The following is a 10,302-nucleotide window of genomic DNA, read 5'->3' on the forward strand; positions in this document are numbered from 1 at the left end:
AATCCCAAAATGAATTACTCAAGGAAATGGGATTATGGTAGTTTATTTTTACAACAGAGGGAAGATATTAAGAAAGAGAGAGCTTCCTCTGAACCAATTATAAATTCTAAGGCCCTAACCAGGGGAAAGAAGTCTCAAGACAATGGGCCTTTCTCAGAGGTTCACACCTCCAGAAAGGGCAGGGAACTAAGTCAGCCTTTACACTCACCAGTGTGACCATCTAAAAGGAAAGCAGTCTGAGGTCTCCTGCATGAGCTCCTCCAGGGGTCCAGTTCCACAGCCAAGTGTCTTCACTCCAAGTCTGAATCTTCCAGGTTCTCCTCAAGTGTCTGTCTTCCAGTCTCTCCTCTGAGTGACTCTTCTTCATTCTTCCAATCCAACTCCAAGTGACTGAATGAATCGATTCTTCTTCTGTGCCTCTGTTTCCTCTATTTAAAGATCTTTTTCTCTTGTGTCACCTCCCCTAAATTTTACATCTACCAATCACAGCAGATGCTCCTCTCCAGGACTGCCCACTCAATGTATGAAATAGGTGTCACACCTTTTGTAGTTAGTTTATACCTTTTTGTGGTTAGTTAACACTTTTTTGGCTAGTTAACAACTTTTTGTAGTTAGTTAACACCGTTTTGTAGTTAAAATGGGTAGATCTACTTTAAATACTGAGTTAACACTTTGAAGATTAAAATCTAAAAATAAACGGGGGATTACAATTCAATCTTCACAATAAAGGAAGCGTTAAGTACCTTCATTGTTACAATCAGGGGAGAGATAAATCCAATCTTCACACCCTTAATGGTCAGGAATCTAGTACCCCATAAATCTGTCTTGTCCTTTAGCTATTAAAATGTTTAATCAGTGCTTTAGAAGAAATCATAGGTGGAATACTTATCACATTTTCTAGGAAGGAAAGAGACAAGATCCAAAAAAATTTTGACAGTCTAGGACAGTGATGGTGGTTCTTTTAGAGATGCAGTGCTGGACCCTACCACCAGAGACCAAGTGCCACACACCCCCACCTTACCCTCCAGTATCCCCATTACCCAAGACAGGGGAGGGGGGAAGAACTCCCATTGGGCTGCTGAGCAGAGGGGCAGGTGATGGGAGAAATGGGGAAGGGGAAAGGAACAGCTCTGCCCCCGAGTCCCTCTGGCTTTCTAGTAAAGAACTCTGGAGGGTGACTCCAGGTGTTCCCACAGAGAAGGTTCTGTGTGCCCTTTTCAGCATGTGTGCCATAGATTCACCATCACTGGTCTAAGATGATGACCTAAATCTTAGTAGGTTTTTATGTTTGTGTGTGTTTCTATTTATTTGTTTGTTTATTGTAGGATATGAAAGGACCACTTTACTCCTTCTATTCTTCCTATTATGACATTTTGAATTAGTTTCCTTCTCTCACCTGAATATAGTATGATTTTTCAACAGGAATATACACTAAATCCTAGCCTTGGGTTCCAAATATCAATTTCAAAGATTTAGGATCAGGAAGTTAGGACTAAATAATTTGTGTGAAAGAGATCCAGAGTTTTTAAGAAATCCCAAACTCAATGTAAGTCAGCAGGGTGAAGTAGCTGCCAAAATCCCTGATGTAATCCTAATATATACTGAGAGACAGAGTGAATGCCTAGAATTAGGAATTCGATTGTTTTTTGTAAATTGAAGTCACTGGGGATACTTAGTCTGTAAAGGGTTTGGGATGGGAGGAGTTAATCTTTCTTTCACCAGTTGAAGTAACTGGGGTTACTTTGCCTATAAAAGTTTCTTGACAGGGTTAATGGAGAAGGAAGGTTATCAATAAAAGACATCATTGAGCTGCAGACACATATTTGAAACTGATTTGTAGCAGAGAGAATGAACTTGTTTTTTCTTGACCTCAGAGGACAAACCTGAGAACAACTGATGGATATTCAAGAGAGACAGTAACAAGTTTGATGTAGACATCAAACACCCTGTGTCCTTAGAGTAGTTCCTGATGGAAGGAAGCTAAAATAAGGTGTTCCTGGCCAAGGGGAATATTCATGCTGAGAGCTACACATTTTTCTTTGATATTTGGCTGGACACAATAAGGGACAAGATTGTTGGTTGCATTAAGAAGGCCTACAAGAAGATCCTATTTGCGGAAGCTACTCATATTCTTTTTTTCACCTCCCCCAAGATGATTGGTTATGCCAAGAAGAAAGGATGGGTCCTGGGCACCAGCAACTACTACAGCTTCAAGCATCAGCAGCAAAAGCCAAAGGACACAGCCATCCACTTGATAGAGCTGCTCAGGCAGGTCGTTGAGTATGTAAGGCAGCTGGAGATGGCTGTATGAGCCAATCCAGCAAGGGAAGAAACATTTAAAAGGGAGTAATTATTTCATACAATAAATGATATGAGATGGCCAAAAAAAAGAGATTATTTTTTTAAGGTTAAAAAAACTTCCTACCACTGTCCAATATTAGAATGGGCTGCCCATAAAGTTTCTCCTCACTTGGGACTGAGTGATATTGGAGATATTGTGCAAAGGGTTCCTGAGCAAGTATAAATTGGGCTCCAAAGCTTCCAAGGTTTCTTCCAAATTTGAGATTTTCTGATTGGTAGGGATTTGGTAGCAGGGAGAAGGGAGTAGCCCTAAATGATTTAACTTTTCCATCCCCTGGAACTGATATTAAAAATATTCATTTTAACCAATTTATTTATGTAATGTTCTAAACCATAGTTTCTTGAGACATCACAAAATGGATATTCAAGAACTTGGAAATACTTTTTTTAATGCATGATGAGAATTTGATTTAAAAAAACACCTTTTTTTGTTCAAAGTTTTCCCCTTTATATTTAGCATTACAGCCTTTAAATAACGAAAGATGATCTTTCACATTCATCCTCTAAAATCAGTCATGCTATGCACAATAGCAAAGTTCTTTTCTATCCTAGCTTGCAAATAAGATATGTAATCATTCACTTAGAGTAGGAATTTTGACCACTAGATGGTACTCTGAGGTAGTTATTAAATTCCACATTGATTTAAATTTAATTTTGACTGATTTTATTTTTTGCCAAATCATAAGTCAATGCCTTTATGACATTCTCATTACTGTTAATAAATTCTTCCATAATTTTAATTTGTTATATCTACCCCATGGTGACAGAAGTGTAACATTTGATTTATAGTGACAAATCATTCTTTAGACAAAATAAAATAAATATATACTTGTTAGAAAGATGTTAATTTCTCATTTTCTTTCATAATTAATTTCAAGTAATACAGTATTGATCACATAATGAAGATAATATTTTAAGTAGATTAAAGAATTCACAAAAATAACACTGAAAAAGTTTAAGAATTCATCATTCTTACTGATATATTTAATCAAGAACTACTGTTAGTCTATTAGTAACTTCAACTTCTACATGTAAAGAATGGTTTTAATAGATTGTAAATTTTATATTTTTAAGCATTGTTCAAGCAAAAATTATAGGGGCAATACCCTGTGTAACCAAATAATTTTGTTTCGTAGTCGGTCTTTTATATACATTAGGATGAGAGGGGAAAACTCAAAAAATGGAGGATCCTCTTCCATCATATCTTTACTTTTTCTTTCATCTATAATATCAAGTGAGAAAACATTTGGGTTCCCAAAGATTGTTTCAATTTTCCTTATAGCTTCCAGAATAAGATAAGTCAGTTTGTTAAGTGGAAAAACCAAAAAGAATCACTCATGCAAAATTGGATTTTTAAAAAACAAGTTTGCTGTTCATTTCACTACAGAATGCTAATGTCATATCAGATATTTATTGACTTTGAGGGGGACAGGAGAAAACAAAGATTCACACTGCATTGGTATATTTTTTATGGAATGCAAATTCCTTGTGTTACTGAATTTTGCCTTTTTTTTTTTGTATCAGATGCCTCTCCCAAACTTACAGGACCAATAAATACCATAGGGTATGTCAGTCTCTGGACCACTATGAACACTAGATTTATGACACTCAGTCTATGACCTAAGAGCATAGCCTCTGGAGCATTTCCTCTACTCTGCCTCTGTGTGTGTATGTGTGTGTGTGTGTGTGTGTGTGTGTGTGTGTGTACATGCATGTGCCTGCTCGTGCAAAGGGCATTGTGGGTTTCAACCAACTTGCCTCTTCCTTTCTTTTGGGACTTCAGAGTAGCTGCTTTCCAAACACTCCTTAACTCTTCCTCCTGAATGGATGGTGATAGGGTTCTAGTCTATGGAGAAAAATATGTTTGTATTTCTTCTAATCAGATAAGTTTTGTTTATGTACCCCTTCTCTATACAGAGTTTGTTCCATTTTGCTCACTAACAGTGTCATGAAAAAAGAAATCAATGTCATGACTTCAGAAAAACATTTAATTAAACAAAAAACAATCAAAATAAACATAAACACATTCATATCAACACCTTAGCATTTAGGTATCACAAAGTGTGACTTTCATTTTCAAGAAGAAAATCTCATTTGGACTACACCATGTTTTCCCAGGCTCCAGTTGTCACCTCCGCCACCAAGAGTCTGGGTCGTAAGACAGTGGGGAGCCAGTATTTGGGTAGTGTAAGACTTAAATTAATGTGTAATACTTCAAGTATTAATTTTTTAAAGTTTATTATCTGCCTCCAGGATTACAGCCAAACTGAAGCGGCTTATATGTCACTGACTTCTGGCTAATAGACAGTGTTACAGAAACTCTTAAGTACCTCTTCTCTTTTCAGCTACATGAACAAACAGGAGTGCAGGGGTTCTGTCATTGCTGTTTCCCATTGGCTGAAGTTGTACCAAGCATCAGTCTGTCTTTTCAACACTTCCCCCACCCCCACAGAAATGGAATATAGATTAAATTCTCCAGAGGTTATGCTCAGGTATTGTAGCCTGAATGTCCTAAATCTAGTGTTTACAGTGGCCACAGAAAGTGATGTGTCCCTCAGGATTTGTTAGCCCTGCAGGGATGGGAAATAAAGAATAGTGACATCCTATCCCTTCCCCTTCTAAACCCGTACCATCTCCATCTGATGACACTATCTCCAGGCTCCTGCACCCCCAGACTCCATAAAACTAGAATGCGAATGAAGCTATGTCAGATCATCAGTGTATCAACCACGAGGCTAAAAGAGCCAACAATGGGTCAAAGAAATATACTATTATCTGGTCCTTTAGCTTTTTAATTAAGCGCAAGGAAGATTTTTCCCATACTGCCAAATGGGCCAAAATGATCTTATGCTTAACAGTCTGTTGTCTAGTCACTAATCCAGGATGTCTGAGTAGAACTTGTCATTCACTCATTTCAGTCATGTCCAGCTCTTTGTGACCCCATTTGGGGCTTTCTTGGCAGAAATCACAGAGTGGTTTGCCATTTCCTTCTCCAGGTCATTTTATAGATGAAGAACTGAGGCAAACAGGGATACGTGTCTTGTCCAGAGTCCCATAGGTAGTAAGTGTCTGAGGCCAGATTGGAACTCAGGAAGAAGAGTCCTTCTGACTTGAGGGCTCTCACTGAACACAGATATAAAGGCTTTGTAGGAGGAAATTCATTTGAAAGCATTGGCACTCTGCTTTAAAACACATGGCTCACTTCCAGGCAGGTCAGGAAATGGGAGTGCCCTTCAGGAACAGCACTGGTGATTGATTGATTATGATAGCTGACATTTATAGAATGCCTTTAAAATTGGCAAAAAGCTTTTCATATACTATCTCATTAGACTCCCACAGGATCAGTCCCAGTGACTCAGTAAGTCAATCAACTCAGTAAGTCAATCAACATTTAGTAAGCTTTTACTATGTGCCAGATGGAGGCAGCTAGATGATGCAATGGATAGAATACTGGGCATGGAGTCTGGGAGACTCATTTTCTAGATTTCAAATCTGGCCTCAGACACTTACTACCTGTGTGACTCTGGGTAAGTCACTTAACCTTTGTTTGCTTTAGTTTCCACAACTGTAAAATGGGGATAATAATAACACGTACCTCCCAGGGTTGCTGTGAGGATCAAATGAGATAATAATTGTGAAGTATCTAGTACAGTGCCTGGCACAGAGTCCCTCAGACTTGCCCTGGATCACTGCATTGCTGCTAGTAGAGAAGTCCATTACATTCGATTTTACCACAGTGTGTGTGTACACTCTGTATACGATGTTCTCCTGGTTCTGCTCCTTTCACTCTGCATCAATTCCTGGAGGTCGCTCCATTTCCCATGGAATTCCTCCAGTTTATTGTAACTCTAGTTTTGAAAAGAGCTCAGATGTCTAGTTTTCCCAAGCATGAGCTGCCTGGGTAGACCTGGTGCCTGACTGAGGCTTCTACTACAGCTATGATCGCCTTTGTGGGGAGGAGGTCGGAAGAGATTCCCATTGAGAATTAGAAGTAACAGGAGGCTCATATTTGGGAATGGAAGGACTAGTTGCCTCCATTTTATGGAGGCATGGTCCCCATAGACCTACCCACCCCCTATCCTTATTACCATAGTTCCATAGACTGACCCAGCACATACTTTCCATACAAATGAGTTAATTCATTAAAACAAGGAAGCACACCTGAGCAATGTTAAATAGGAATTCATTCTACCCTAAGTCTCCAGAAGGGTCATTTCTTCTTTACGTTCTCTTTTTTAAAAAATCTTTATTTTCTGTCTTAGGAAGGGTTAGACAATGGAGGTTAAGTGCCTTGCCCAGGGTCACACAATTAAGACATATCTGAGGTCAGATATGAACCCAGGATCTCTCATCTGTAGTCCTGGCACTCTAGCTATTGAGCCATCTACCTGCTCTTCTTTATATTCTTAAAAGGGGTGTGAGTCATAGGGTTGGAAGTCTGAAACTGAATAGAAAAAGTTCTTCTAATCCAACCTCCTTCATTTTACAGATGAAGAAACAAGCCCAAGAAAATGATTTGATCAAGATTATATAAGTACTAAGCATCAGAGGTGGGATTTGAACCCATGTCTTTTGACTCTAGAACCATTGCTCTTTCTACTATGCATGTTTTTTTCTTACGTCAATTACCAAAGCCTGAATGAGCTCACCCGTAATCCTATTTCCACTGCATTGGTGCTAGGTTGTACAGTGAATAGAGCTCTTGGCTTGGAGTAAGGAATAATAGAGTTCAGATCTAGCATCAGACATTTACTGGATTTGTGGCCCTGGGCAAGTCACTTAACCTCTGTTTGCCTTGGTTTCCTCAACTGTAAAATGGGGACAATAACAGCACCTATCATTCAATATTGTTAGGAGGCTCAAATGAGAATATTTTCAAAGTGCTTAGCTGAGTACCTGGTGCACAGGTGTCAAATAAAGACTTATTTCTGTCCCTCATCAATCACAGATATTTTTGCTGGAGTTCAGAGAACATAGACCTAAACTTAGCTTGAATTATAGCTGACATATAACTTCTTTAGAATTAGGGCAGGGCTTTGATCCAGTCATAGCACTGCTGGGTTGTACCCCAAAGAGATAAGGAAAAAAACTTGTACAAGAATATTCATAGCTGCGCTCTTTGTGGTGGCCAAAAATTGGAAAATGAGTGGATGCCCTTCAATTAGGGAAGGGCTGAACAAATAGTAGTATATGTTGGTGATGGAATACTATTGTGCTCAAAGGAATAATGAACTGGAGGAATTCCATGGGGACTGGAATGACCTCCAGGAATTGATGCAGCCTGAGAAGAGCAGAACCAGGAAAATATTGTACACAGAGACTGATACACTGTGGCACAATCGAATGTAATGGACTTCTCCATTAGTGGCAGTGCAGTGATCCTGAACATCTTGGAGGGATCTATGAGAAAGAACACTATCCACATTCAGAGGAAAAACTGTGGGAGTAAAAACACCAAAGAAAAACAACTGCTTGACTACATTGGTCGAGGGGGATATGATTGGGGATGTAGACTAAATGATCATCCTAGTGCAAACATCAACAACATGGAACTAGGTTCTGATCAAGGACACATGTAAAACCCAGTGGAATTGCATGTTGGCTATGGGAAGGGTGGGTGGAATGGAGGGAGGGAAGGAATATGATTCTTGTAACCAAGGAATAATGTTCTAAATTGACTAATTAAATAATTTTTTAATAGAATTAGGGCAGGGGACAAGTATAAGATCACTTAAAATCAAATTTGGACCTCATAAATTCCTACTTCTGTACTTTAAGTAGGTTAATACATCTATGGTATTTCTAGAATTTGCTTAATGAAGTTTTGACAAATTTTCTTGGCCAACATGTTGTCAACATGGAATCTAGGAACCCCAAACTTGTGACCTAGTGGGATCTGGTGAACCCCAAGTTTTAGGACTAGCTTATAGGTTGGAGACCCCAAAGTTTGTACTTTTTCCCTTTTCCCCTGGGAATCTACCCTGAATGGAATCCCAGGCTAGCAGTTTCAGACTGAGTGGGGGACCCTCAGGGGAATGACAATCCTTTTTGTGTGAGACTAGGCATATGCTAAGGATCCTTTTTGTTTTAGGTAGTCTCCCCTATTGTATCAGACCCTGTCCCAAAAATCACACTTTGGCAGGAACCATCCCTTAGTATCCATTGGAAGTAGCCCCTTCTCTTATACCCCTAGCCTCTAGCTATGATTCCTTTCCTAAGCCTGTTTGTATCCTGTCAATGTAGTTTGAACACTCCCATTTTCCTTGTAGATATAGCAATGCCAATCATCTTTCCCTGCCCCTGGATTCCCCAAATGGTATATAGGTTCCCCAAATTCTTTTGTTCCCTGGAGTCCACCTAGTGAGGTGGCACTCCCAGGGGTCAGTGACCAGAGTGCCCAAATTCAATCCTTGGACTCTGTGCAGTCATGTGTGGAACACAACTCTGTGTCAAGGCTTACTAGTGCTGAACCCCTTTTTGCCTTTGATTAAAGAGTGATTTTGACTATTTAATAGTTGTGTTTTTTCCCAGTCAACAATGTCATAGCCTACCTACATAGATAATGTCCCAATGCTTTTCTGGTGCGAACAGGAATATATTATGCAGATTCAAGAAATACTCATCTCATTGTTTGACCATGGTTTTTATAGCAAGGAGAAAAAAATCTATTTTCTACCAGTGCTAACAGTCCTTCAGAAGATTTATTCTGGGTCCAGATGGATCTCAGAGGAACTGACAATGTGTACAGGCCACCTAACCCAAGAACACTGACTGTGGGGAATCTGGCTCTCAGCAAACATAAATGTGGGTACAAGAGCAAAGAAAGAGAGAATTAAAGGAAAATAGAAGCCATTTGTTGTGAGAAACCTTTACCATATCTGCTATGTTCCTCAACACACAGGTTCTCTGTGCTTTCATCAACAGATTCTTGCTTCTGTTCACAATCAGACAGAAGGTAAACCCAATAGTGATGGACCATGATCATCAAGGAGTCGTAGGATTCACCCAGATTTTTGTGTTCTCATACCTCAAAACTATGAGTTTCCTCTAATTCTCAAAGCAGCAGTGAAATGGAGCCTCTCAGTCCTTTGCAGGAAGGAATAGTGGATGAGTATGAAATATGGGAAGTTTTGGATTGGTCTTAGAAGCTCAGTCATTGGTAATCATTTAAGGGCAAGAGGTAAATCCTAGAGGACATACTAATAATAGCAGGTATTTATGTCATGCTTTAAGGTTTACAAGGCATTTTACAAATATTATTTCATTTTGTCCTCCTGATATGCTATGAGGTAGGTGTTATTATTATCCCAAGCTTATAATTAGGAAACTGAAGCAGTCAGAGGTTGTAAGTGACTTGGCTAAGGTCATGCAGTTTAGAAGTGTCTGGGATTAGACAAATCTTAGATCTTCCTGATTCTAGTCCATTGGTCTATCTACCATATGGCCTAGCTGCTTCTTCTATGGTTTTTGTTCAGTCATTTCCATCATGCCCAACTCTTTGTGACCCCATGTAGGGTTTTCTGGGCAAAGACACTGGAGTCTTTTGTCTTTTCTTTCTCTAACTCATTTTACAGGTAAGGAAACTGAGGAAAACAGGGCTAAATGACTTGCCTAGGGTCACACAGCTAGTGTCTGATGCCAAATTTGAACTCAGATTTTCCTGACTACAGGACCAGTGTTCTATCCATTGCAAAACCTAGCTGCCCCAGCTGCCTTTAGAGAACAGATTTAGAGCTAGAAGGGACCTTCGAAGACAACTATTCCAATGAGTCTTGATCGATGGCACATGTTAAACCCAGTGGAATTGATACAAGAGGGGGTTGGGAGGAGGGGAGGAAAGGAACATGAGTCTTGTAACCTTGGAAAATTATTCTAAATTATCTAATTAAATAAAATTTTTTAAAAAGACAGCTATTCCAAAGCCCTCATTTTCACATGTGA

The 10,302-nt window shown here is 39.3% G+C and overlaps 1 long non-coding RNA gene across 2 annotated transcripts in view; it reads left to right on the plus strand.

Annotated features, from left to right (window-relative positions):
• Positions 1-2,377, plus strand: part of LOC130455851 (uncharacterized) — a 39,910-nt gene extending 37,533 nt beyond the window's left edge. For both annotated transcript variants that reach the window (XR_008914046.1, XR_008914045.1), the window contains exon 3: positions 2,153-2,377. This is a non-coding gene — a long non-coding RNA (uncharacterized LOC130455851). The remainder of the gene's footprint in view (positions 1-2,152) is intronic.
• The last annotated feature ends 7,925 nt before the right edge of the window (positions 2,378-10,302 follow it).

The sequence above is a fragment of the Monodelphis domestica genome, chromosome 1 (genome assembly GCF_027887165.1).
Source record: "Monodelphis domestica isolate mMonDom1 chromosome 1, mMonDom1.pri, whole genome shotgun sequence".
In the NCBI taxonomy this organism is placed as follows: Eukaryota; Metazoa; Chordata; class Mammalia; order Didelphimorphia; family Didelphidae; genus Monodelphis; species Monodelphis domestica.